Raw genomic sequence first — 23,237 nt, 5'->3', positions numbered from 1 at the left:
GGCTGGCAGTAGTCACTACCAATTCTGAATATCAAAGAGGCAGTATCCAGTGTTTCCTTGGAAAAGGGTCCCCGTTAAACAAGCGCCTCGGTACAGGGAGCTGCTAGCCCAGCCACGCTCTAAGAGGGTTTTTTTGCCATGAGACTGGTTACCAATGCTTTTGTTTTGTTTTTATTCTCTTTGTAAGACTCAGCCTGAGGGAAAGGAATGTTTTTTTGTGAAATACTCCGAAACTTAATTGCTGGGTGAGGTGAGAGCAGACCGCAGAGCCCCGCAGGTGGAGGTACCGCCGTGCCCTGGGCTCGCTGGAAGTGGCAACAAACATATGCAGAGGTTTCAATGGCTCTTGGAAGGTTTCCTACATAACCCTTTACTTTCAAATCAGTTTATTTAGAGTTTGTAAAAAGTCAAAGCGGTGCCAGGTTTTTTGTTTGCTTTCGCCTTGGCGATGCTGGATGTGTGATCAGTATTGTGTGGTAGGAAATAGTCACACACAGTGCAAGCAACAGTCCTATCCAACAGGCAGAGTAAAATCTGTGGGCTCCTAAAGGCAAAAAGACAGGATTCATAAAAGTAGTTGCTGGAAGAGTAGTGTTGCTGCTCTTGTCATTGGTACACTACACAGTCAAAATCGTGGCATTGTAATGTACATAACAGGAATTTTTGAAGAGAGAATACTTTGGTAATTACTTTTTCACTTGCTTTAAATGATACAGTAACAGCTATAAATAAAAAAAAAAAAAAAAAGGAACTTCAGCTCTGTTTCTTCCCCAGTCAGGGACTTGTCCCTCCTATGGCAGATAAAGGTGCCAGCATCTAACCTAAAGTATAAAGAGTTACTTTCTCCAAGAGTGATTAGTTGTCTTCAGTTTAGATTTGACAAGTAAGAGGGTATATTCTGCTGCCTACATCAGATTTCCCCTTGATGCTTCCGAGGAGGTTCGGTGTGTGCCAGTGACCCTGAAGAGTTCTGGCAGAAACGTGGAAAAATCCTAATGGTATCCTGGGTAGGTCTTGTCTCTGAAAACATAAATCCTGAAGAGCAAGTGGAAGCTGCTGTTTGGGCTGAGGGAAGAAGTATGAAAATATTGTTTTTGTCATAGCTAATTAATGGGCAAATTGAAAAAAAAAAAAAAAGGCATAATATGGACTGGGAAACAGCAGAAAATGAGAGAAACCTGTTCAGAGAGGCTTCTGATGGCTGGGAACCAGAGGAGTGAAGAATGTTTGGAAATGGCTTCAGGTACTTGATGTTGGTATGAGTTACTCCAAGCCATGGTGGAGCACTGTGCATCCTTACTCTCAGCTGCAGTATTTGGTGTTGCAAGGCCCAACAACACCAAGTGCCCTGGTGGAAGATGTTCACCGAGTTTCCTCACAAAGTCTGACTTTCCAGCTCTTCTGATCCTCGGTTATTCTACTGGAGTGGCCTTGAAGCTCCAGCCATTTCCCTTGCAAACAGAGGAGTAAGGTCTGCATTATCTGTTTTGATCTTTTTTTCCCTTTCTTGGTCATTTGAAAAGCATTAGAAGGGCAGGGGCAGGTCTCCAAGGCTGATAAGAAGCATTATTGTGTTTCACTTTCCACAGTGAATAGCTCCAGGAGGGTGTTCCAGGACTGCTTGTCTTCAGGTATGCAACTGATACCTCTTACCCAAAGTGCAGAACTTGGAGCAGTCAGCTCCTGGAGGATTCTTCTAACAGTGCATGTTTGCAGAGTGGATATGGATACAGAAGTTAGCTCTTCAAAATGCCCCATGCTGTCTAGCATAAAGCAGTTGGCTCCTTTAGGGAGTTACCCAAAAGGGTAACTCTTCTGAAGACTGGTGTCCAAATTAAGTCAGGGAATCACCCTGAGTGTACCTGTTTCTCTCCTTTAAACCATAAAGATGTTGTACAGCAAGGCCCCTGTGTTAGGGTACGGAAAATTCACATGTGGGGCACTATGGTTGCTTCAGGCCAGGAGTGGGAAAGGAATTTGTCTCACCAGCATGATTTCCAGGAAAGAATTAGAAGTGGGTAAGTTCATTTAGGGGGTACTTCCCCCACCTGCAACTGCCTGGGCAAAAATAAATTGAGGCAAAGTGGTCTCTCTCTATTTTTTCCTTCTAGCAAAGATTATAAAAATTAGTTGTTGGAAGGTTTACTACTGGATCTTCATGTTTTTAAATGGCACGATTTTCCAATTGCTGAGCATGGTTGTCAACCCAGTAAAGCTGAACACGATTTCTCTGTGAGATGCAGCCCTGTGTTCTTGTTAATGCAGGAAGAGTCCTTCCTTTCTTGTGACCCTTGCATTCTTTACAGGCTTAATGCAGCAGTCAAAAAAAGTCATCCCTGTGTTTCACTGTGAGCAAAAAAAGAAATAGTCAAACCCATATGCTGAGCATAGGTGGCCCACTGCAGTTAGTCTGTGTCAGACCTAGTGCAATTATTGTTATAATCTGACACCTTTTCAAACTCCTTTTTTTCAGGCCCTATGTAATCTTCATCTTCATGTAATTTATGGCTGCTACTGATTGGGAAATATTTCAGATAGAATGACACTTCCAGCTCTATATATGCAATATCATTTAACTTTTTATGGCTGATTCCAGGGCCTAAATATGCTTTCATGTGCACTTATGAAGCTGCTGTCAGAATCTATACATTGCATAACAGAGGGTAGAATTTGGCCCTTTATATACCGCTTATATTGCTTAAAAAAAACACCCTAAAACAAACAAACAAAAAGCAAACCAAAAAACCCCAAATCAAAGCCAAACCCCAAACCAGGAATCCTCATAAAATTGTCATGATACATACTACATTTTAATGGCTGAAAAATCTTTGTTTAATTACAGTAATTCAAAATCTCACCATTTATTTATACAGGTCCTCCAGACATTCACATTTTAGCTGCTGCTTTCTGGCTCTCCAAAGAATCAATGATTTTACTCCAGAAACATTCATGGATCAATAGACTTTGAAGATTAGCAGGTCATGGCCAGGTACAAAATGCATGTTGTAAACCCCAGGCTCTTATATTCACTTGAATCCTTCCTCAAAAAAATGTGAGAAGGGGTAGCTTTGAACAACAGCCCTCTTTGAATGGATTAACTCCTCGTGTATTTCAAAGGGTTGAGAATATTCCAAAGAAACTACAAATGTGGAATTAATTTTCAGGGACTTGAGAATTCAGTTAGCTGACAAATAGTTTTCCTAGATAAGCCAGGATGCTGAGGCTGAAAGTAAGACAGTGAAAAAGGAGTGCTGTACATTGAGTTAGGTTTTTGTTTTGCCTGGCTTCCCACCTTCTGCTGTAAATGGAGTGGCACAGAACTAGCTGCCTTATTACTTTGCTTTTTCAGTCACATCTTCCTAATTTCAGGGCCTTGTTTTCTGTGCAAGACTGGATGCTAACATGTCTAATCTCGAATGAAGATAAATAGGGTTAATTTGTGTCTGCTAAGAGTGCTAAATTAATCTTTACCTCTCCAGCACTCAGCTCCAGCCCCTGAAATGGTCTGTCTAGACTTTCTGGAGAAGCTAAACCGGATCCAAGTAGCTTTTGAAGCCCTCTAATAATTGTACTCCAGTGCTATGTTGCTTCATCTGCTTGTGCATGAAAATGCTGGGGGTTAAAAAAGGTGGCAGGTTTGTAGTGGCAGAAGAGTTAACAGTATGAACACAGATAGACTTCTGAATTCTGTTTGTTTCTTGGCAGTAAACTAAACAGAGGATATTTTCATTCATTTTCCTTTCTTACTCTCTTACCCTCAAGGTTGTCATCTTCATATTCCCTTTGCTTCTCGTTCTTCCATGGGGATTTCAATTTTAGATATGTTTCCCCTCCCACCACTATTGTTTAACCCATCAGTTTTGGTCATGTTTGACAGAAGGACAGATCTTTCAAAGATAATGATATATCCGCAAGTTTTCCGAGAACAGGAATGCAGAAGAGGCTTAATTGCAAGCAATTAAAGAAAAGTACTTATTATTAGACACTAGAGAATCCATATAGAGGAGTGAGTTTAAAAATGATTCCTCTGCAGAAAAAAAGCAGCAGTGGAGTTTGTAATTGATAATGAGCATCAGACCCCTGTGAAATCTTATTTTAGCAGCGCCAGGCTCTGTGCTGTGTGTGCACCAGGCTGCAGTTGGGAGGGAGGCTCTAAAACACCACTTGCAGTAGCAGTAAATCTGGTTCTTCATCCACTGGCTTTCTCATGGAAAGTGGGTAATTTGTTTGCTGCTGCAGCTGGAAAGGCCATGGACCTGCAGCAGCCCCGAGTCCTGTGTGTGCACTCCAATTAGGATATTCCCTGACCAGGCCTGATCCACAGGACTGCTGGGACCTGAAGGAAAATCTTCCCCAGGGCAATATTATCTGCTTTCTCCTCTTCTGGGATGTTGCTGCTTTTTATTTTTGTGCTGTGATAAAACATGGAAACCTGTATTTGGATCAGCATATCCATAGAAATTGATGTATTGGGGGCTGGCTGTATGGATTTAATCTGTCAGGAAAATGTTTTTGTTCTACTGTATAGTTATCAAAGAGATTTTGTGGGCTTTCCCTCATGCTTGTCTTTAGGGAAAAGAGACTTAGCTCGTAGTTGCAAGGTGCACATTGAATTTTTAGGGCTATTGACAGTTTAATTCAGGAATGATCTAATTAGGGATCCAGAGAACTGGATTCACCATATCCTTAAGTATTGACTGTCCTGAGAGATGCTCTGGCAGATGGTTAGTTCAAAGTGAGTTTACCTTGGGCTCAGTTTCTTTAGACTGACAGCTTTTTTTACTCAATTAAATGAGACAACTGTCAAAAGCACAGACTCTGAGTTGATGCAAATAACTCTGCTGCACAGATAAAGCTTAAATGTGTTCCTTGAGTCAGCTGAAACTGTCAGGTGCTTTGAGTAACTAGTTCAGCCAGCCAGAAAGGCACACTGGCAAGTAGAAGAAAAGGTTGGGAGGTGCCTAAAAATAAAACAACTCCCAGGTTTTTGTTATCTTTCTTCATTGATTTTACTTTTTTGTCACATACTGGTATGGCATGTTGGGATCTATTCTTTGCTTTCACTCTTGTAGTCATTTAAGGAAGGAATTCTCGTTATGTTTTAATTATCCTCAGAAGTTTATTTGTTGTTAATGTGCCCAAAGTCCTTAGGCTATGAAAGCATGAAAATAATGAGCTATTATGATCGAGCTGTCAGGCAGTCCCCAAACTAACTGTCCTTTGCTCCGAGATTTCAACTGTTTGCAAATAAATTAATATGGTGGGGTTATTTCTGGCAATTTAGATATCCATATGTGATGTTTGTAGCTAAAATCTAGAGTGTGCTCTGCACCCTCTCTTGCCCCCCAGGAAGAACTAAAGTAGCTCTTCCTGGTGCTGATCTCACTGAGCCTTTCTCTTCAGTCTGCTCAATCCTGCAGCTTTGGTTTCCTCAGGAATTACTGGGTTTCATGATGTTACACAGCCATTTGAATGGTGTATTCCCTGCTCTGTCCAAGGTAAATTGCAATTCAGACTGGTATAAGTAGACAACATATACTCATGGGTGAAACAGAAGCCCCTTGTCTGCTGCTAACCTGAAAATGAGTTGGGGGCATCTTAAAAACCTGGATGTTACTGTGGAATAAGAACAGCAGACACAGAAGGAAAAAAGCCAAAACCTGGAGTGCCTGTGGAAAGGGCTGTGAGATCTGGGTACCTGCTGGTGTACCTAGAAATGCAGAGTGCTTGAAGGAAAACTTGTTCAGACTTTAATACTTTCTTAATTGAGACAAGGAGGGGTAAAATTACCTTCCCCTTGCACTAGAAATTTGCCTGTTCAAGAGGAGGAGTGGGACAGGGCATGGGAAGAGTGGAAAAGCATATTACCTGCTCTTATCAGACCACTTCTATGGCTTTTTATAATACTTTTTGTATGCCCTCAAACATGGAAGACTCATAACTTTCCATAGCCTAAAATTATTAGAAATGTGGACAGACCTTTGTGATTTTAAATTCTTAAGATGTGAGCAAAAAGTCCCTTGTGAGAATAAGGTTTGACTCTCAGTATCTCCTACAAGGACAGGAGCCTCTGTTACTTGTTACAATAATCATGTCCCAAGGTGCATTTTATCGATACTTTAGAAACCCTTGATTGGCAACTTCCACTGCATGGTTGATTGAGTGCTTTAATTTCCATTCCTCAAATGTATTGGAAACGTGAAATTTTCAAGCCTTACCTACGAATCTTCTGTGTTATTACTTAGGGGTGAACCTGGGAATCAGAAAGTCAGTGTTCTACTTTGGACACATCCTCCTTGCCAGCTTTGTTGTCAGCTTCCTGAGCAACTGCTTCCAATTTTCCCTCCTTATAATTATATATTACCTTGTTTCTCCTGCTGTCGTCAGAGAGCAAGTCATAGAGGAGTGTACAACACCAAACTCACATAAAATAAATGTAACCAGTTCAACAATAAGGAGGTATATGTTTAAAATTTCTTTCTCCCTCATTAGGATGGGCATTTTTAGAACTGGTGTTATTTTCTCGGCATTTCAGCTTGATTCTGAAAGGAACATTGTCAGCTCAAATAAAAAAAAAGTCCAGCCCAATGACTTGTGTAGGGTTTTTTGCATTTAAAAAACATATATATGTCACTTGATACATTTAATTGACTTATTTGAAAGTCTTTTTAAACCAGGAGCATTAAGCTCTAATTTCAGTCTCAATGAAAATGCTGACTATAATGGAAGTTAAAGAGAAGTGATGAGAACATCAAAGGCCTTGTTATGTCTATTAGGAAACAAGATACAGAACTGTCTACAAGCCTGGAGGGAAAAGGAATGATGAAGGCAGGAGTAATTGGGAGGATGGGTGTGGCTTGTGGGCGTAATCAACAGGCACTGAATGCACGGGGAGTGTCTGGTGTGATATAATCTGGGAGGTGGGCAGGGCTTCTGGGGCTGAGCTTTGTGTACAAAGGCTACCAGGTAGCTGCTGTCATTTTCTTTTTCAGCTTGAAAGATCATTTTTTTTTAGTTCACTTATCATTGGGAAAATTTGTGATTAATACTGCAGGTTGGGAATAAGTATTTAAACCCAGCGCATTTATCTGGCACAGTGCTTTAAAGGAGTGCTGCAAAGGAGTGGTTCTGATAATAAAAATATATAGTTCTTCTGCCAGACACTGGTGGAAGAGTATCTTGATGTGAACATAAATTAGGGGTTGAAGGAAGTGAAGAGTATTTGGTCAAACCTAATTATGAGCTCTTTTCTCTATTTTTATCACTGAAGATTGACTGTTTCTTTGTAGATATATATTTTTGAAGGGGGAAGCAGTGAAAGTGAAAATAGAGAAAGCATTATGGCATTTATTGCCACTCTTAACCTTTGAATTCCCTCAGTCCCCTGTGGTTCTGTATAGCTACAGCTGTGCCAGACAGGTTTGGAACCTGTAGGATTGGTTTGGCCAAAGCTGTGCCATCCACTATCAGCTGAAAAGCACTTTGGCCAACTGTTTTTATCTCTGGGGAAGAGCTCTATGGATCCAGAGTGCTATAGCATCTGGATCTCTACCCACTCATCAGCCTGGTGATTATGTGAGTTTATTACACTTTATTTATAGAAGCTATGCATTTGGGCAATTGATGGGGCTCTCGGATTTCTTTCTGGAGTTTCCTTAAAGAGAAGATGGAGAAAAAAAGATTATATTTGTTGTACAGTTCCTAAGCAGTGGATCTGCTGGTGTGGAAGGGGTTGGACTTGGCCAGCCACGCACTGTAAGGTGATCTGTGCATGTTCAGTGGGATTCCTGTGGATGTTGGGCTGTCTGGCAGTGCAGTCAGAGCTACTTCCTTGGCTGTCTTGCAGAATGTCTAGAAATCCCTGTTAAGTTCTGTAAATCCTGCTTTTCAGCCCCAACAAGATTTACAATTGAAAGAAAGTGAACACATGTTTTTCATAAGCCAAGTGGTAGATGCCTGTTTATAAATGATCAGGTAGCATATGCTTCTTTGTTAATTGTTATAAAACTATTGGTTTTTCTTCACCATTCCTCCTTTTTTTCTGTTCTCATCCTCTCACAGTGTGTTGTACTTTATGAATAGAATTGTTTTGATGAGCCTCATGAGACAGTCTGTTGTTCTTGTCTTTTTAATATGTTAAAACATGTGGATGTTGCTTCAGCACCTGCTTTTGTCATGCCACAAACAGATTTTTAGCTTTCAGAGTTTCAGTAAATTTCTTCAGAATGCAATAATCTAAGACAAGCTTTGACACTTTCTATCCCTAACCTGGAGGATAAGTTGTCAACAGCAGGTGATCCAGTGAAAGTCAAGGATGCTGCAATCTTCTTTCCCTCTGCAATGTCCTCGTTCATTTAAGTTTCAAAACAATTTTCTGTTTAGAAAAGTAAAGACTGTTCTACCGATGGCAGAAGTTGGTATTTTCCATTGAAACCTGAAGGCTCTGGCCTGCTCAGGAGGGGACACAGCTCTGCTGGTAGAACAGGGCAGGGGTCTGTGCTGGGAGAGGTATCTCTTCACCTGAAAGAAGCTCTTGAACTGTGTAAAATGCAAAAATAAATCCCAAATCAACAACTTGGTGGTATTTCAAATTTATTAGAATGTTGTATCAAAAGACTTTAAAATGAGTCTATAGTCAGGTTCGAGGAGGCTTTTCTAGAAATGTTTAGTTCTGAGTTATTCATGTGTTTATTGCTACTCCTCCTCGTGTTTATTTTCAGATATTAGGTGAGTGATGTTCTCATTCTCTGACACTGTTCCAATGTCAGTGCTTATTCACCAGTTTCAGCTAAAGGTAATTCAGTGACTACCTGCCTGTTGATAAATGATAAAAGAAGGAAAACAGATTCATAGATTAATATTAAGTGATAGTCATAGGGAAGCGCTAATTGCAAGTGCTAAAACAGTTTCATAACAGTGCTAATAATACGCTCCATTCTCATTATAAGGCTCCCTGTTATGATTTCATCACAGTGCAGGCACGTGCACTTTGGCTCCTCACTGCATTAAGCCCTGGATTGCCTGTGTTGTCAGTGCCTGCTGTCGGAGTGCACGTGGGGAAGGGATCCAGCCTCCTCGGGAGCAGCCCTGCCTTCCTCAGGATCTGCTGTTCCCGAGCTCCCTGGGGCAGTGGCGGTGGCCACCAGGCTTCTGTGACAGGCAGGCACGTGGCAGTGACCCACCTCATTATTCCTGTGCAGGAAGGAACCCAAAAAAGGGCCCTGTGTCTTTAAATTTCTGTTAGTTCACATGGTCTGCCTGGCGATAGACCTCTGTCCTAAACCTGCGGAGTTAAATTTACCCAGAATGACAACTGTATACTCAGGGTTTAGTTACATAACAGCAGTTGCTGCGTTTCACATTGCACTAATCCAAACACAGCGATAAAGCAGGCCGGGGAAAAGCTGCCTGCTTTTGGTGTGTTCCACAGGCAGGAGCACAGGCCTTTCCAAATGCCTTTTCTGCCTTGCTGAAAGGATTCTCTGACCTGGGTGTTTGACCATCCGGTGGCTTGTTTGGTGCTTTGACTGAGGGGACAGCAGATGATGCTGTTTGCTGCACAGCTCTGGGAGCGATGAAGATGGGGGAGAGGATGTGTTTGTAAGGGATGTGCAGACACCACCCTATGGGTTTGAGTGACGGCGTTAGGGCCTGCAGTGGTTACACCCTGCTCAGCTTTCCTGTGCTGCTCTGGAACTGCTCTTACCCCGCTGCCCCAGCAGCTCCTTCCAGCAGCACCCGGAGGAGGCTCTGGGAGTGAGGGTAAAGCAATTACCTGTGCCTGCTCTCCCCTCCACAGTGGACAGATCATCCGTCTCAGACCGTCTCATTAGTGTGTTATGGCTCAGCACTGAGCCTGCTGAGAGCAGGCCCCGCTGCACCCGTGAGTTCCCTTTCCCAGTGCAGGCATTCCAGTCCCCATGGGAGTGTTTGCAGGCCTTGTTAAATAATAAAGACATTTCTCCAGCTTCTCCTGTGTTTAATCAAAATGTGAACTCTCCCCGGAAGTGAGGAGGGGCAATAAGAGGGAAGGTGGAGGATGCTGAAGATTTGAATTCTTTCAAGGGCTTGGCGTTGGGAGACAGCTTGTCCCGGGCCGTGTATTTCCTTGAAGCTTCCTCCACATCACTGCCGAGCCCCTGTGCTTCTCCCTCATCCATGGCTTTTTTTTTTTTTTTTGAAACCTCTGAGGCAGGAATGGCTTTTGTGTATTTTGTGCTAGCATCTGCTTGGCACCCAGTAAATAAAAGTTAACAACCTCCGTGCCACGCGAAGAGCCCGAAGGTTGGGTGTCTGTGCCCCGGCTGATCCCTGGAGAGGGCTGGATCTTTTTGCTGGCAAAATGCTCGTGGTCTGCAGTGGAGCCTGGCGAGGAGCCCTGGAAATCTGTCATGCTCCGTTGCACAGAGCACTGCTGGGTGGCTCGGGGAGGGCAGGAGGCTGCAGTGGGCACAGGAGACCCGAGCACAGGGCGAGGGGCAGAGCGGCGGCACCGGGGGGATCGTCACGGAACTGCTGCAGTCCCGGGGGATCGCTTCCCAGGGCCGGGGAGAAGCCTTAAGTCTGTTAAGGGAAGATGATAAAACCTAGTTGCTGAAAGAACAGAGGTTACCATAAACCTCACAGAGTGTTGCCACTGGAGGAAGTTGGCATTTCAGTGCTCAGGCTTTTCAGACTCCTCGGCGGTGCACTGGGAAACGTTGTCCAATGTCACCGATGGTCAGGGACACCCGTGGAAAAAAAAAAGGTTGTAACACAGGACTCAAATGCATGTTCAGAAACATATGTTATTCTTATCCATATCATTTGTTTGGGTTTTCTTAACTGTAGACTTTCTACTACTTTTTATGCACCGAACTGTTAAGATTAGTTAAATAGCTATATGCTGGCTCTGGAAAGAGTACACTGAAATTATTTGCATGGATACATTACCTTTGATCTCTCACACAACCATCTTTAAATTTAGAGTTTTTACTACTTGCTCAAGAATTCAGAAAAATAAAAAAAATATTTTCTTAAGCCAAAGCAGTGTTGCAGTCCGCAGTATAAAAAATTGGTGATTTAATAGGTGTCCAAGAGCAAATTGTTTTATTTCTTTCTGCCTCAAGCAAAGCTTGTAGGAGCTAGTAAGGAGCCACAGTTAGAAGATATTTGAATGTTGAGAAATGGGGTTCACTCTTCTGCTACATGATGATCTGAAAACCCCATCATAATGGATTGAAATATTTGGTTTGTATTTTTCAGTTTGGACAGACAGAGCTCCATTTGTGAGTGTTCCCTGATATTTGTCTTTTATTTGAGAGCTAATGGGCTTATTTTCTCTTTTCAATGAACACATGTACTGTTCATCCCAATTAGAATGAGGAGATATAAAACACTTGATTTTTTTTTTTCCTTCCTATTCAGCTCTCTCGTGTTTCATAATTTGTGTTCCATTTCTTGGACACTGTTATATGAAGAGCCATTTTGGTTGCTACTTTCAGGATGAGAAGACTCGAGAAAGTGTGGCAGAGAAAAATAATGACAAGGAAAAACACAATTCCTGCCTCTTGAACATACTAGAAAAATCTTTTTGGCTGTGGTAAATAGCTGTGTTTCCTAGCTTCATCTCTGCATAATTAAATCCAAATTCTTAAAAATGAATGTGCTCATTTGAGTCACTTATTTTAAAAATAAAATCAGAGATAGCAGAGTTGTGGTTTTGGAGTCCAAACTTAAGCTTTTAAAGCATTAGTAACTGTAGAGTTGATACATTATATGGTTTTGCTTTCAAAAAAAGACAAGGGGAAGGGCTTTGTCTTGACCTCTGAGTGTTAAGTAGAACCTTTCTCTTGGTAAAGACAGCACCATTTTCAGACCTGTTTTGTGTCCATCTTTGTACACCAGCAGCTCCAATCTGTGACTCAGTCTCTGGAGCAGCACTGCCATGTCATTTAAGTACCTTAGGGAGACCTGCAGAGTGGAAATGGTCTTTGATGACCTAGCTCATTTTTGGCTTTTTGAATTCTTTTCCTTCCCCTTAATACTTCTGTAATTGTCAGTAGGAATAATCTTCCATGTGCCAGGAGCTCTGCCTTGAGAGCAGTGTCATGAAGTTGCTGGGGTATTTTTGGTGTACTCCCCATCAGTGGCCCAGGCAAGCAAAGCAGTGAAAGGTTCTGGGGTTTTTTTGCTGCTAGTAGTGACTTTTTTTTTTCTTTAAGCACGGTAACTATTTTCACCTCCTCCTTATGAAAAGACACAACGTGAAGCTGCTTGTCTTCCAGCTGCAACAACATTCATAAGAGATTTTAATACAACAAGCTCTGTCACTGGTGTTCTGAAGTTTTCCTGGAATTTCATGGGTGTCTGAATGCAAATTTATTCTCCCCCCCCCTCTTTTTTTTTCCTGTTTGAAGGTTAGTTTTCTTTAGGGTATCACTTCATTCCTGCCAATCTGATAAAACTAACTTAATTAAAAATATTACCATTAGATCATACAGTTCTCTTTATTAGTTTAGTCCATGGGGCTCCTTTTCCACTGGGAAATTATTTACTTCAGAAGTTGCGAGAGTAGCCTTGGCTGGCTTTGTTTAATGCAGCTGCTTTAAAGCTTTCCATCAGATTAATGTTTTTCCAGGTCTTTTCTTGCAGGTACACTGTTACTCAGAGATAACTGTGATTGCTCAGATCTGTGGCAGTTGCTGCAGAGCAGTGCTGGGATTGGAGGACTTTGTGGCAAAGCAGACACAAGGATTTGTTTTGGATGGTTGATTATTTACCCCTTTTCTCTTCTCCTTTTCTTCCCCTCTTCCCTGTGCCCCCAACCCATATTTTTTCTTTCCAAGTGAAAAAGTCGTGTTTTGCTGTGTGGACTGTTGGAAGTATTTATTTTCTGCTCCAAGGATTTTTTTGGCTTTACTTGGCAGGGAAAGGGGGGACTGCTAAAGAGCCTATCCTCTCTTTCTCACAAGCAGTTTTAAGCAATAACATTGACAGCTTGTTTAGCTGGAGGTCTGGTCTGCAGGCTTGTATTTATACTTCCTATTCCTTGTGTTGTGGAGGAGCCATACTGTAGTGGATGCTGGAAGCAACCTGAATGTCATATGTCATATCATCTGCAGGTACAGAGTGGAGGAGCAGAGCAGTGTGTACATTCTGTGCTCCAGAACACTTGGGATGTGACCTCAAGCAGGCGATTTCACCTCCCTTCTGGTGTTGCACTTTCCATCTTGTATCTGATGTTCCTTATCCTGGCATGATCCTTGATAGCTGTTCAGACCTCAGGACTACTCTGGTGCAACTAATAGGTGGCAGTGAAACTCATATTACACATTGGTTTGATATACTTAATTCTTTCAGCACAGACACGTTTTCGTCTTTGCTACCGGTGGATCTAATCTAGAATTGAAGTTGTTGGTTTTTGTGAAATACTTTTAAAACTCTCATACAGACTGGATAAACTGCCTTCAATGCACAGGCCTATAGAAGTGAATTGGCAGTGGGGGTCTGAGTGCTGTTGTAGCCTGGGCAGCCCCACAGTCTGGGCAGTGGAGAGCAGGAACGAGCTGCAGGCCTGAAGGCATCACTGGCCACAGCTCATTGCTAACCTGCTCAGTAATGATGTTTTGTTGGAGGCCTTTGACATGAGACTGTTTTTTCCCAACGTCTGTCTGTGACCTGATTACCTACATGTCTGCATTAGTCTGTACAAGAATTAATATTGCTTGCGCTCAAACACTTTTTTAGGCTGATCTCCGAATGTTGAATCCATCCTTGAGGCCAAATCCTCTTCTCCAAAGACTAGCAGTCCTACTGAAGCAGAAGTGAGGAGGCTTTGTCCCCCTCATGTAGCCTGTTTTACTTTCATGGGAAGTGGCTACCTTAGCTTAGGCCATGCTTAATGCTTACATGCAGGCGGCGTTATTTTTCAAAATGCTCCCTCCCTCATAATTAAAATTCATGAACAGTTCCCCGGAGAGCCACCTGAGGTAACAGAGTCTTTTCAGTGCGCCATTAATATACAGGAACACTGAATACAGGCATTTGGCTGTGTTCACTCTTCCTCACTCTTCCCTGGCTGGCCGCCTGTATGTGTTGTGGAACAACAAAACTGAAATCTGGACAATTTATATTTCAGCAGTGATGGGATATTCTCTCTTTCCCTGTCACTTCACATTAAGGACCTGCCACTAATAAAACTAATTAATAACTCTTGGCTCCACACAGAACCCTTGGACTCCCCAGTGCTGGCTCTGTGCCACAGTAGCTTTTGAAAGAAGTGCTTCATCTTAGTCAGGGACAGGATGAATATTTCTGTGCAGTTCTAATTGGACCAAGTGCCTCGGCAGTTCAAAGGCAGCGGCTTAGCAGGCTGCAGATCTCTAGGTAGGATCTGCTTTCACAGCCTCCCAGCCAGGGCACTGGTGTGGCTGGTCTGGGGCTGGGACGGGGCAGGAGGAGGTGCAGGAGCTGGTCCGTGCCGTGGGGCTGTGCCTGCACCCCGGGCACTGGGGGGAGGTGTGCCCCACACCTGGACAGCACAGCACGTGGAGCCTGCGTGGTTCCTCACTTGCAATCTGTCAAATGGATCCTTTGGGCTGTTTTAAAACCATTTGATGAAATGATAGAGACTGCACTGACCAAATGACAGCCTTGCTGAAAAGTTCCATCTCCATGGGAGGCTTTGTTGGCGTTGTGATGCCACTTGTGGGCGTATTTTGGTTTTTTTCTTCTCGCTGCTGACATAACTGTGCCAATGAAATTTTGTAGTATAGGCTGGTCTGGGTTACATAAAAATATTGTTCTGCCTTCTACTCTCACTGCTCTCTTTCCCTTTAGAAATACTATTTGCTTGCACACTCTAGCTTTGAGACCCTTTCCACTGCTGTATTTTTGTTTGAGTGAAGGAAGCAGGCCCTGGTGGGACATCATGGTATGTGTGTTTATTCACGACCAGATCTTTATAAACAAGAGTGTTCTGTATTATACCTGTGCAGGACTTTCTACAGGCATTTGTTCCTGCCCAGGCAGCTGCAGTTCTTTCTTGACACCACCTTCCATACACATTTCATTCAGAATGGACAACACTACAAGGAATATAGTTGGAAAGAAGTTGGCCAGAGAATTTCTGTTTTAAAAAATTTAATGAAAAACATTGATGTGGAGTATGTAAAGGAAACAAATGGCAAGCAGCAAGCTCTTTTGTATTTTTTTTTGATCTGACAAAAAACTGTATGACCCCTTACCACCATTTTCCTGAACTTTCTCTGAGTGCCTCTTTGTAATTGGTGCTAATTTTTCAGGCTAAGCTATTTTTCAGGAATGGAGAAGGCTTCAAGCTTAATTAAAACAACTGAGTAGGTTCATAGCTGGAAATATCAAGCATTGATTTTAATATCCCACAATGTATCAAGCAAATGAGTACCTTTTCTTCATCACACCCACCAGTTTACTGTCAATATAAGACACCACTCATTTATTGCTATTAATTTGTTATGGCTGCGGATACTGCTTTACTGACAAAGGTGGATTCTCTGGCGGAACTTGTTCTGTGAGTAAAATGAAGCTGCAGGAGGTGGCAGATGCTGGATTGAAGGTGGAGAAGGATGGCAGTGGTGAGAGCACCCACAACCTGGGTGCCTTGTTGAGACTAAGGCTTTCATAACTCGTGTGTGTCCATGGTGCTGCAGTGTTTAATCTGCATTCCATGCTAGAAGAAGAAGGGGTGCTTCTGATTAACTGAAATAATGTCTCTGTTGGCAGAAGGAATATATTGACAAATATAATATGAAGTTGCAGTTTTTTCAGGTTCTCTGTCCTGTTCATTGTGGAGAAGGTAAAAGGTGTGAAGTGAGTCCAATTTTTTTGTGATGATGTAGTGCCACTGACTCCACTGTCACTGCCCTGGAATTACACCAGTGAAACTATACAGAAGAATTTGCCTCCTGGTCTCGTTGCCAAGTAAACTTAAAAGTGTCAGTATTAAATTACTGAAGAGCAGCCCCTTGCTCTGCAGGTCCCAGAGAAGTATTAAAATCCATGTTGTACTGTCAGAGGAGAGTCCCCAGCTCCCAGCTGTATGCTTTTCCTAGTCTCATTCTTCCAACAGTTCTCCTTGACATTGCATTTTAATCCTTTCCAGCAGAACAGCCAGTTGGCAGCCTCATGGTCTCAGAAAATATAGTAGTTGTCTCTTCCCCCCCAGCATGAAAAAGGAGGAAGGTTGGCCGGAATTATAACTGGTAACTTCAGTTCCCTCATTACTGAAAAAGCTTTCAACTCCTGCCATCTCCTTCAATTTTCGTGGGGATGTCAGGAATAGGAACACGGCCCAGCACAAGTGTGTGTTTCTCTCCAGCTCTCTTGCACCGAGCTGTTTTCAGTTACTTACTTGGGAAGTCAGAGGTGATGTGCAAGTGTGGGATCTGCAGGACCCTCCGATTCTCCTGGGATTTGCTGTTCCCTTTATATCTGTTGCTGCCCCTCCACCTTTGTGTTCCTGTTTGTGGATGATTTTTGGTAATGAAAGGGCTGCATTTTTCCTGTTGAACAACAGTTGCCTTCACAGAAATAGTTAAGCTGGGGCTGTCTTTACTCATCGTTCTTTGCAATCAAATCCAGTTTTCTGGGGCAAAAAAATAGTTTGTTTCTTAGCTTAAAGACTTTTTTTTTCTTTTTTAAATGATGTTTTGTTTGTTTTTTTTTAAAGGTGTAATCCACAATAGGGTGCTGTTGGAGGAAGGCAGGTGCTGGTTTATTAAATTCCCCCTGTGCTGCACATCAGGGTGTAGCAGAGGAAGGCAGGACAATGCTGCCAGAGATCAGCAGTGCAGGAGAGCTGTCTTGGGGAGCTTGAGGGTTGGGAGAGAGCATCAGAGGAACTACAGGTGACAAAATGACTGGGCGTTTCACAGCACCCAAGCAAGCTTGGTTATGTAGATTACAGGAGTGAGAAATCAGATTTAGGTTGGGCACAGGTACTGCTGAAAGCAGAGCTATTATTGGGCATGAGTTTTGCAGAGCTGTTCTTGTAATGAGGCCTTTGTTTCAGGGTTTTGAACTGTCGTGTCCTTTTTTCTGCTGTTGAGATGTTTTTGTTCCAAGGTTATTCCCTCTACAACCACGTTTTGATACCATTATTTTTGTTTAGAAGAAGGGTACTTTCAGTCAGAATTTAGCATATGAATGGCTTCTTATGTGGAGGTTTTGTCTCTTCCCCAATGTTTGTGCAAGCTCTTTTTAAGGGAAGTATGACATAGGTGCAGCTTCAGAAGTGCCTCCATGTCCTTCAGGTTCCAACCCCTCTGCTGGAAAAGGTGCTCAGGGGAGCAGGGAACAGAGAACGGGTCTGCAGCCACACAGGGAATCCTTTTACACACACAGTTGTTGAAAAAGAATGTAAAAATTGAGGAGGATGTTTCAGTGAGTCAGAAGCTGAAATGGAAAAGAAAATTGAAATACTACTTAGTGCTCCAATTTGGCATGCAGGGGATATTCTAAAATATCTTGTTGGTTCTGTTATTGTTGTAGCTTTATTTCAGAAGTTAGGAAAAATAATAATTTAGAGCCTAGTCTCCTGTAAGTATGCCTGTTTAAAAGCTTACTTGTTCAAAGAGATGATTTATTTGACTGGGTTTGGGTGGCTCTAGAACATTGTTCAGTGCTGAGCTTATTTACCATTTAAACTTATATTGAATTATGGTGTTTGGAAGGTGCATACCATTTTGCATCTGTCTCATATTTTTGGCTGTTCACTCTCTAATGAAATAGCAGAGCAGGCTTTGATTCCTGTGCATTTATTATATATAAGAATCCTTCTCGGCTTCTGCTTCATTGTAAGGTTCATTTGTCAAAAAATAAAATAGTTCTTGGTTCTGATACTTTTGATGATGTTATCAATATACAGTGCTGTCTATATTGTCTAAACAAGTTATGCATTAAATAAAAAAACAGTTATATATCAGGAGGTGAGGTTTTTATGAAGTCATTGACTTGGGGATCTTCTTTCCTGTGTTGGGTTCATACCATACACTTCATAGAAAAAATACATCATTTATTGGTAACTGTGAATGTGTTGGATATAACTAGTTTATTTTAAGTTGGAGGTTATGATATGTTAGGATTTTGATATTACAGAAATTGGGAAGATGACTTGAAAGTTGTAGGGTTTTGTACTTGCCAAAAAGTTCTTGCATTTCCTCTGAGTTTTCCATTGGCAGCTCTTAGCACTGGAAATTTCCTGTATTTTACAATATTGTGAACCTCTCAGTCTCTCTGTGATTTCCAGGTAATGTTCTGCATGGCTGTGCAGACACAAAAGGTGTGATTTACCTGGTGGGGTTTGATAGTGTCAGCTCTGCTCCACCATTAGATTTGTCAGAGCCTTGGTGTGAAAGTGCTTGTGCACTTGTGTTTTCTTACACAAGTTAATTAAATAAGGATTTATGACTCCTGATTTATTCCCAGAAGCACTTCATATAAATGCAGTACGGGAATAATCTGTTGATAGCCTCTCTTGGTGGTGATGAAGGGTTTAAGTAATGTATATTTGCAAACAGAACAAGTTCCAGCATGTTCATCTCCATGCTGAACAGGACAGGGATAAGGCTGGCAGGGATAGAGCTCAATTTGAAAAGAGCACTTTCAGAAGAGAGGCTATGAAAAGCAGGACTGTGGTGGTCCTGAAAAGCACAGTCAGGCTATTTGCAGGTACTTCAATGTGGTATCTAGCAGGTTATCACTAATGACAACAAATGTACAGTATTTTTTTGTGTGTACGTGAGTTCTTGCAACATTAAGAATAGTGCAAAAAGATCCTTGGTAGTGTATGATATATGGTAAACAACATAAAGCCTGCATGTAAAACCTGCATAGTGATTTTTATCTTAAACTGCCTTTCAAGTGTTCATAATAAATCTCCTAGTAATAAAATAAAATTTGAATCTAAAACTAGGGGCAGATCTCATGTTACTTCCTTGACTGAAGACTGGTAGTCCAAGTGGATTGCCTGGCTAGGGAAGTCTCACTCCCACTGATGACCAGATGCTGAGGAAGGCTGCTGGGAAAAGTATAACTGCATTTCAGCCCCATTTCTTATGCTTTATAGTACTTGTCACTGGAAATCTCACAAAATGGCTTCTTAGCTTTCCCTTACATAGAATTGTTTGCAGAAATCCTCTCACCTCAAATGGTCTGGTTTCCCAAACACTTTATGGAAGAGCTCAAGAGTCCTCTGCTGCAGCCAGAGAGTAACAAAATACCCTTCTGGTATATTGGTTTTTGCCATCCTGTGGTACACCTGTTGTTTAGGGCATGAAGGTACCTGGGAAAAGGATGTCTGTCTTAAGACCCAAATGCTTAATACTCTGTTTCTCTGTCAGAAATTTGGACTAACTTAGTGTGATTCCTTTTATAGGCTATCACTCCTATCCTTCCTTTTGTTTGTTTGTTTTTTTTTTCCTGGGGAAAGAAAATATTCAGATGTCTGCAGTGTGTATTGTTCTCACAAGATCCTACAGAGGCTAAATGGTCTCTTGTGCAAAGCTTAAAATCCTAATTTGCAGTTTGCCACAATATGCTAATGTGTTCGTGCTTCTTTGGGACAGGTTTATATCTAAATACCTCACAGCAGTGCTGTAATGGTATTGATGAGATTCAGGATGTGTTGGGGAACTTCCTTCTTTTCCTCTGGTACTTGATGCAATTCCAGGTACAACTCTGACACTAGAAAAGTTTTAGGACAACAGTTGTTTATTTAAAAATGCCACATACCCAGAAAGGGCTTTGGCCAGTGACTGTGTTATGTCACTGGCTGAACTATTTTTTTTTTTATTTCCTCATTTGTGCAGTAATTTAAAGGAGAATTGGAATTTATTCACCAATCTATTCACATTCAGTCTAAGAGTAAAATTCATAAAAAGAAGTTCTCTGGTTTTTAATCAGTATGGAGTAATGTTCAGCTTTGTACAGACTTCTTAAAGTTATTTCCTTATGTAGGACTTTTTTTTTTTCTTAATTCAAACTTCTAAGTACTTTTCAATGGAATTTTTAAGCTTAGGTCTTTTTAAGCATCTGGTATTTAGCACTTGAAGGACTGCTTCACTTTCCATTTTGCAGGCAAGTTTTTAAAAGCTTTTGCATGTGTTTGCTTTTGGCTGATTTGTTGTCTAGATTTTTTAGAAATCTTTTCTGGTGGAAACATCCTGTAAGTCTGTTTTACCACCTCGAAGCTGTCTCTGCAGGCAGATAGGTTTATGTTAAGACTGAAGTCCATTCTATAACTCCTCCTTCCCTTCATCTATTATGTAAAAAGGATAAATAATGTAGTTGAGTTCTCGTGTCTGCCTTATACATCAGGCCATCCCTGGCTGGTTGGAGTCCTGGCCCTCCTGCAGGACAGCATTGCACCAGAATAACCCACTCTACTCTCAGGGCACAGTGCTGGTGCTGCCTGACAGAGGCATTTGGACATCACACCTATTTTCTATGAACACTTTTTGTCTTCCTGGGACACAGGGACTGTGATGACCTCTTTTCAACTTGCTGGTTTCCCACGGTGTGGAGGGGATGACTGAAAGAGCAGCTGAAATGAAAGAAAAGAGGCTTCTGCTGCCATTTGCTGAACAGACTGCTTTGCAGGCACATGTTAGAGCTGAGAAAAAGCAAAGGAAGGAGGAACTGGGGAAGTGTGGAGGGGAGGTGGAGTCTGGGGAAGGAGAGAAAGGCTCCTTGCTCACCATTCAAGCTCTACTCCCAGTGGAAAGGTGCAGTTCCCCATTTTGCTGTGATTTCCCCCCGCCCCAGACATCCCCTAACAACAGAGATGCTGAAAGCATGCAAGTGCTTGCAGTGGGGCTGTAGCCCTAATAAGGTCTGTGTGAATGTCTGGAGTTTCATGTGAGGTAAAGAATGAGAAAACTGTCATGGGGCCATTACTAACATGTGGCAGGTTGCTGTGTGAAGCTTGGCAATAATTATTTTCTCCTTTAGATGGAGGCTCTTCGAGCACAGTCCTAGAACCAGGTTTGCTTTGTTTAGGGGAGTGATTCAACTTGCCTGGAGCAGCTCTTCCACCTGCCTACTGGGTTTCTCTAGTGCCATTTCCCCCTCTTATCAATCCTTCCAAAGTCTGTCTTCTGAAGTGCCTGTTTTACAGGATATGCTGCCTCCTCACCTGTGTCAGCCCAAGCTCAAGAGATACACGGTCTCTTCAAAGTACCACCTTGCAAGCCTTCTTTTTCTGCATTAAATTGGAGTACACGTGTCAAACAGCACAGGGGGTAGATAATGCTGCATTATTGCATTGGATTGGTGGTTTGATGGTGGCAACTCTTGTTAAAGCAATGAAAGAAGTGGGCAGAGGTTCTGTCGATGGTGCAGCAGGAACAGGCTCTTGTGTGGGGGTGAGTTCTCAGTAGCCTCGTGCTGAACAGTTTATTTTGGCCCACTGAGGGTTCATGCTGTGCCCCTTTAGAAACAGCTCCCTCCTTTCCCTAAAGACAACAGGATGAACATTTCAAGCTGATGCAACTTAAGTGAGATGGGGATTATCTTGCTATGAAGCAAGTTAATTGTGAATTTAAAAGATACTCCAGTGGTCATTTTTGGGCCTAAGTTCTTTAAACTATCTTAACATTCACTGGAGGAGATCATGTGCTTTTTCTAGAAGACACTTTCTGAGCCTACCTAGTGATTCTGTCATATATTCACCAGCTTTAAACATTTGCTCTGAAATGTTTCATATTTAGTATAGGGCTATGAATATGAAAACATGGTATTTCAGAGTTTTGGGGGAAGTTTTAAACATGGGCTTCTACATGTTAGATTTCCCTCTGCATAGATGATGATTTAAGTTTTTTTCTTTTAAATTAAAGACAACCCCCCTGAACTCTAAACTTTATATAACATCTAGGAACACATTTGTCTTTTCCTGTGGTGTAAGTGAGAACGTATATGCCTATATAAATATATACTGGCACATGTTTTTTTGCCTTCAAAATGGCTTGTGGGCCATCAGTGAACAGACTGCTCAGTTACTATGCTTGGATTGCTTATTTAATACTTCCAAATTTAAATATTTTCTGTGTTGGTTTGTTGCAAAAAAATGCAGTCAGAAATTAAACCTGGCAATTTATTTTTCTGCAGCAGAATTGCTCATTGGGTGAAACATTTATTTCTCCAGCAAGTGGTGGCTTTCTCCTGTACTACAGACATTCCAGTGCCTGTGATGTAAGTAGGAGCAGTAAGGACATTGAATGGGAAATACCTTCATTGTAGTGTCTTGGGATAAGAAAATGTAATTCTGGTGTAGCAGAGGAGTTTGATTCTTTATTGTGAGGGTGGGGAGGCCCTGGCACAGGTTGCCCAGAGAAGCTGTGAATTCCCCATCCCTGGAAGTGTCCAAGGCCAGGTTGGAGGGGGCTTGGAGCAACCTGGGCTAGTGGAAGGTGTCCCTGCCCATGGCAGGGGTTGGAACAAGATGAGCATTAAGGTCCTTTGCAACCCAAACCTTTTTATAATTCTATGATTTATTTTTTTTAAATATGGAAGTGCAAATTAATGTGCTTGTAATGGATGTAATGGGATGAGCTGGTTCACTGGAATTGGGTACAATGCAGCCTCCTGCTGTTTCTCCAAGTTGGTACTGAAGTAATGTTTTATTAATGTAAATAAATAATATTCTCCAGTATTACAGAACATCCCATGAGCTTTATAGGCAATAGAGGTTCTTGATCTGAAAAATGCCCTCTCTGATAAGCTTTCATACATCTAAGGCAGACCAGCTTCTGTCGTAGGTCACCTCATTTGCTAATGACTCAGAATTCAGATCAGGTATTTGCAGTCAAATTAACATGCAGAAAGAGTATTTCTGAAGGTGTTTTTCTCTAGAAAAAGAAAGGGCAGAATTCAGACTAACATTTAGAAATGAAAACCACTCTTAGTCCCATGGCATTGGTTGCTACAGGGAGTATGGAAAAAGGGTGACTAGTAAATATAATGGAAGTAGTATGCTTGGAGATGGCCTGCAGTTATGGCCTCAGAATTATTTGGACAGTCTGAGCTTCCAAAGGCAAAAATAGGGGAGCAACAGATTACATCTCTCCATTTGGTGGAAGCAGGAAGGTCAGGGATGGTGCAAGGAGTGTTTGCATGGAGATAGAAGGAAGGAACAATGGCTGGGGGAAAAAAAGGAATAAAAGGGTTATGATTCTGGTGAGATTTACAGGGAATCTGTTCTTCAGGTGACTTAGGCCATT

At 42.0% G+C, this 23,237-nt stretch overlaps 1 protein-coding gene and 1 long non-coding RNA gene across 3 annotated transcripts in view; one reads left to right on the top strand and one right to left on the bottom strand.

Annotated features, from left to right (window-relative positions):
- RORA (RAR related orphan receptor A) overlaps nucleotides 1-23,237 on the top strand; it is a 388,788-nt gene that overhangs the window by 51,355 nt on the left and 314,196 nt on the right. The gene's annotated exons all lie outside the window — the stretch shown is intronic.
- On the bottom strand, nucleotides 8,350-11,345 carry LOC127462155 (uncharacterized). Its single transcript, XR_007900323.1, has 2 exons — nucleotides 9,776-11,345; nucleotides 8,350-8,814 (listed from the first exon to the last, which is right to left on the bottom strand). It is a non-coding gene; the product is annotated as an uncharacterized LOC127462155 (long non-coding RNA).

Source organism: Manacus candei, unplaced genomic scaffold (genome assembly GCF_025592945.1).
Source record: "Manacus candei isolate 608988 ecotype Guabito, Panama unplaced genomic scaffold, ASM2559294v1 h1tg000119l, whole genome shotgun sequence".
Classification (NCBI taxonomy): domain Eukaryota; kingdom Metazoa; phylum Chordata; class Aves; order Passeriformes; family Pipridae; genus Manacus; species Manacus candei.
The sequence above is the reverse complement of the archived record's forward strand: the minus strand, read 5'-3'. Positions and strand labels throughout refer to the sequence as shown.